This window comes from Cynara cardunculus (assembly GCF_001531365.2).
Source record: "Cynara cardunculus var. scolymus isolate 2C chromosome LG 2, CcrdV1, whole genome shotgun sequence".
Lineage (NCBI taxonomy): Eukaryota > Viridiplantae > Streptophyta > Magnoliopsida > Asterales > Asteraceae > Cynara > Cynara cardunculus.
In genome coordinates, this window is record NC_037529.1 from 29,497,484 (window position 1) to 29,503,507 (window position 6,024).

A 6,024-nucleotide genomic window follows, 5' to 3' on the forward strand; every position below is an offset into this window, starting at 1 on the left:
GATCTGAACTTAGAATTAAATCTCATTAATATCCAAGAGAATGAATATCTGAATTTTGTTCAAATCCAACTAGATGCAAATCCGCCATAGGACGAATGCGAGCAGAAAGTGGGCAGTTTACTTAACAGCAATGGGTTTTTTAGAAAATAATTAAATTYTTGAYSTTTCATCACCTCTTAACATATTTTGGACCAAAAATATAGGATAGGAGCAAAAATGGGTACCAAAGATACAATAAAATAGGGGTATTGAACAACAAATAACTCTCACAAAATGAGAGTCATCACACCCCCAAACTTGAGGTATTACTTGTCCTCAAGTAAAAAAAATAATTTAAAAGACATAAAAAGAAAGGAACGAGCACGAAACACTTACGGAAGGTGTTGGAAATTTGTCTAGTAAAGAGGATGTACAATTTCCTTGTTTGATCTTCTTAGTGTTGCCGTTAATCAGTAGGGCTTTAGGGTTAGTGTTTTTGGCAATGATAGTGTGTATCCCTCCCCCAAACTTATCCTATACTACAAAAGGGTTTGAAACATAAGTTCTCATCGATTCACTTTTGAGTACTTGGAAAAAGTTCGTGACCCATTTCTTGGCATAAACTTGCCCTTTTGGATAACCGGGCTTTATTTTTGTCTTCCAGTTTTCCGAAGACCGATTCTTCTATTTTTTTTGTTTTCTTTTCTTTTCTTCTCTTTTTTTTATTTTGTTTTTTCATACCTCCCAATTTTTCGAAGGTATATATATATATATATATATATAATTTTTTTTTTCTTGAACACATCCCCCCAAACAGAAAATTGACAATGTCCTCATTGTTATCAAAGGGACCAAAAGGGTACGGGTTGGGTGCAAGGGGAAAAATGTTTGGGCATAAAATAGAAGAGGGCCTACATCCTTTTAACTTTGACATTACCAAAAATCATCCAAGGATGTTGTACCTGAAATGAGTAATGGAACTAGACAAAACAAAAAGAAATCTAACACCCATGTCATAAATATTCACACAAAAGAAATGATGTTCCGTAAATCATACACAAAAGGCAGAATAAAAGAGTATATGTACCCCAAAAGATATACCCAAGAATAATGTTTTTAGAGGCTGTGATCAAAAGTCGAGAATTAAATCATTTTCTACAAAACTGCTTACTGTGGGCAAGCAGGGACTGCATCAGCCTCCTTGGAGATTTGGACAATGGGAGCAGCAGCAGGAACATCAACAACAGGCATGATAGCAGTTGTGGCAGTGACGGTAGCAGCAACAGGAACACGAGGAGCAGGAGCAAAAGGTGCAGTGACAATAGAAGTAACCGGCATGTGAGTCTGTAAGGGCGGGAAGCACTGAACTTGGGGAGGGCAAAGTCCACCTGGGAACCTTGGAAGTTGGGCCGTCAAGAGGGAATCTTGAAGCCCGTAAAGCTGTCGTTCCACCCGATTCCAATCTCGTGTATATGCCCAAAAGCGAGCATTTTTCTTTTCAAGATCCAAGACGCGGTCCTCTATGCTCCCAACCTTCTTCAATATCGCCTCCAACTTTTGATTCGTCTCCTCCCATTGGAGTGCCAAGACGGACAGCCAAGTGGCCGACCCATACCCCGAGCCTAAAAGATTGCTTGGAGGTGGCTCGAATGGGCTGGCCTCTCCATCGTCACATCTTGGGATCTCCGCAAATGGTTCGGTCATGGGGACAACGAGTGGCTCCGATATATGTGCGGCGGGTGGCTCGGTAAGTGCGACAGTCGGCGACTCCGAAATAGCGGTAGTCAGTGGCTCGGGAACATCGACCGGTGGCATATTTGGTTGAACGGTGGATGGCTCCACGGGCTCTTCCGCATCTCTCTCAACCGGGACGGAATTCTGCAAATTTAAAAAGGGCCGAGAGGCACTATACCGACGGTCGATCATGTTCTATCCCAAAAAGGGAGAGCCGACAACAATTGTATCCTCATCATTGGTAGGGACCCTAGCCTTGTCCATAAGCTTCGTGATAAGGGCCGGAAAGACTAGGCATGAGCGCGTCCTCTTAGAGGCGGCCAAAATAGATGCATGTATAATCGGCCCAAGGCCGATTGGCAACTCGCTCATTATGCAATAAAGGAGGACGCATCGGTCCCGTGAGATTGTACTATCATGAAAAGTGGGGATTAAATTGTGTCGCAAAAACTGAAACCAAAGTCCCGCCTCCGTGTTGAGATGGCCGGCCAAAATAATTTGGCGCCGGTTGTCCCTCGACCATCCACGATTGGGGAGCGTAAGGAGGGATGCGATATCATCATCGGCAACTTCAAGAGTCCCTTTCATAATTTGTGCAAATAAGCATTCTGGTGGTGGGATGAGTCCAAGGGCCGCATTAAGCTTCAGCCCCGACCAATCAACTTTCTTACCCCCAATATTCACTGAAATGCTCTTGGTGGTGCCCACGGCCGCGTAAAACTCGGTTACCCAAGATACGTTGGCCATTAAAGGGGCAATCACCATTTGTTCCCACCGCAAAGCCACCAAATGGTGCTTGATAGCCATAAAAGAGTTGACCAATCGTGGGTCAAAGGCCCGTTCAAGAAGAATTTTATTATTTTTAATACGGTTGTACCTCTCTTGAAATTGTATCACCTTTTCTTTCTTTTTCTTTGGGGTTTGCTGCCTCTTCTGCTTTGCTGCCGCCTTCCTTTTTTTAGAAGGTTTTGGCTTACTGACTTCCAAAACCTCCACTTCTGGAATTTCTTCTTCAAAATCCTCCCATTCCTCCTCTTCCTCGGCCACATCTTCAGCATTTTCTAAGTCCTGTGCCATCTCATCCTCATAATCACTGTCTTTAGGCACTCGTTTTGGTAATGGTTGGGGAATAACATATCTGAACTTGAACTTTCAATACTTCCCGAAGAGGTTTCTGTGCTCACAGTCTGCCCACTAGGGGTAGTGACAGGTATTTCCTTAACAGGAAGTTCATTTTCTGTTTGAGTCTCAGGGGGTTGCTGTGGCGATTCTTCTTGTAATATCCGGGTTATTTTATTGGTTTTAAAATTTTAAATCTTTATGTTTATATTAAATATATATATATATGTATGTATATATATATATATATGTATGTATATATATATATATGTATGTATATATATATATATGTATATATATATATGTTTTGGTGTGAATATGTGGGATTAGCTGACATTTTTTGAGTCGGCCATACACTTGCAATTTATAACAAGTGTATGTGAAAAGGGAAGGAAAATTTTTTTTGACTTTTAGAAGTTCTTGCTGAAAAACCATCTGGAGAGCAAAATCAATTGTAAAAGTGAAGATTGATATCTTGCAGATCCAATCCGTTCAAAATCTTTTATAAGGTGAGTGTATTAAAGCTTTGAGTATAAAGTTGTTTGCATACAATTCTGTAATTATTAGAACTGGTTATTATTGGTTTATAGTTCATATTRTATGGATATGTTATTAAAYCGTTCATGTGGTGTCCSRATTGTTATCCRGACAAATAAACCGTTCAAGTCTTAATCGGATTTACCTTAAACCGTGTAAGAGGTGACCGGTTTGCTTCTAAACCACTCAAGAGGTGTCCGGATATTGTATAAAGCGGTCAAGGGTTGTGCGGTGTATTGACCGGACTATTTTTAAACCGGTTAACATTGTAAGTGGAGTATTGTCCGGATTTGTAATCCGGACAAAGATATTGACTATATTCTAAGTGTTAACCGGACAAAGCTTATACAAGGTGTTATCCGGATTGTTGACCRGATATGATATAAYTTTTTTATATTCTAAGTATTTATCCGGATTCCTTATCCGGACAAGGCTGACCGGATTTCTAATCCGGCTAATATGTTGAAGTATTTATGAGATGTAATGGCGGTGTAACCGCGAGAGAGATGTAATGGCGGTGTAACCGCGAGAGAGATGTAATGACGGTGTAACCACGAGAGAGAGATGTAATGGCGGTGTAACCGCGAGAGAGATGTAATGGCGGTGTAACCGCGAGAGAGAGATGTAATGGCGGTGTAACCGCGAGAGACATGTAATGGCGGTGTAACCACGAGAGAGATGTAATGGCAGTGTAACCGTGAGAGAGAGATACATGAATAAGATTATGTATCATAAACATGTTTGATTATGAACTGATTGTTTGGAATGTATATTGTTTGTTGAGAATTATACACTCACTAGACCTTTTGGTCTAACGCTCAGTTGTTGGACTAACCTGTTTTGCAGGTCAACGTACTTTGCAAGATAAAGGCAAGGGAAAAGTTTAAACGTTGATAATAGTTTGTTTGTATATGTATTAAAGATACATTTTGTTAGTCCATGTTTTGTAATAATACTATTTTTAGTATTATGAGTATGATGATGTGAATTATATGTATATGAAATATGAGGGTTGTTTCAGTTGGTATTAGAGCCTTAGTTTAAGGGATCTGGGTATTTGCGAGATACTTAGACTTAAACTAGAGGTGTGGAAAGTTATGATAATAGGTTTCAYTGGGTCTATGAASATGGGAATATGTTATAGCTGAACCTATTATGAGAAAGATAGATTTTATATGATTGATATAATCTGAATTATGAATAGACATGAGGATAAATGTGTTATTATATTGTGATTATGAGAATAATCATGTGTGTTTAAATGTGATAGAAAAAGTCATATACTGAGAAATGGCAGATAATCCCAATCAATCGGAAAGGGCCTCTACTGGTTATAGAAGAGGTCGGGGAAGAAGAAGTGTAATACAAGGAGAGGAACCGGAAAATGTGATGACGATAGAAACGCGAAGTCGTAGTAGGGGTCGAAGAAGAGGTCGAGGTATTAGACATGAACATGAACTGTCGGCTCAAGAAAGTTCAATGTCTGGTCATGGAAGAGGAAGAACAAGTGGTGGACACAATGTTCCTAATTCTGGATTTATTACCAAAGAAATATTCGCAGCAGAGTTGGGAAAGTTCCAAGAAAGTCTGTAAATTTGTTGGGACGTACAACCCAAAATAATCCAGAAATGGTAAGAAATTCCGATTATCAAGAGGAAGTCGGAGCTAGTACACCGGTGACTGGTACATCTGTACCCCTTACTTCATCCTTAGTCCAAAAAGGAGGAGATATCAAAATGTTTCTTGCTTGTAAACCTCCTAAGTTTTCTGGTGAGCGTGATCCTGTTAAAGCTATGTGTTGGCTTAAGGAGATAGAGTTGAGTCTGCAAATCAGTAAAAGTGCTGAAGAGGATAAAGTTATGTTTGATGTGTCACATCTGAAATCAAGTGCTTTATACTGGTGGGAAGTCCTGTCCAGTTCGGATCCGAACATTTTCAAAACCATGATTTGGGAAGAATTTGTGGTTAAATTTAAAATGCAGTATTGTCCTGAAGCTGCAGTCCGAAAGTTGGAAGATGATTTCCTTCGTCTTGAGCAAGGAAACATGTCAGTCCGCCAGTATACAGAAGTTTTCATGGAACAATCTAGGTTTGCTGAAACCTATATTATATCTGCAAACAGTAAAGTGAGAAAGTATATCTGGGGATTGGAGTCAAATCTTCGAAAGTATGTAATATCCAGGAATCCAACAACATTTCAGGCGGCAGTTGATGCTGCTAAAATATTGGAACAAGATATAAACCGACAACCACAAAAAAGGGTTGGAGAGAAAAGAAAAGGGGAAGCTATGTTAACTGATCTCCGTAGACCAAGGTTTATGGAAAATTTGAATCGACCAATCTCAAGGTTTGTGGATAAAGCATGTAATCGATGTCATAAGATACATCAGGGAAATTGTAATACATAATCTCGGGTATGCTTTAAATGTCAAGAACCATGACATATAGCTCGAGACTGTCGGATGATGCAGAGATGTTTTACTTGTAATTCATCTCAACATATAAGTGCTGATTGTCCACAAGCAAAGAATCGAGGGTTTGGTTTTGTTGGGGGTCGAGGATCTGGATATTCTGGGCCGAGGATCTAGGAATATGCCAACAGGTCGTGGGCAAATGGATAATCGTGTTAATCCAAGTGGACGGGGAGGGATAAGG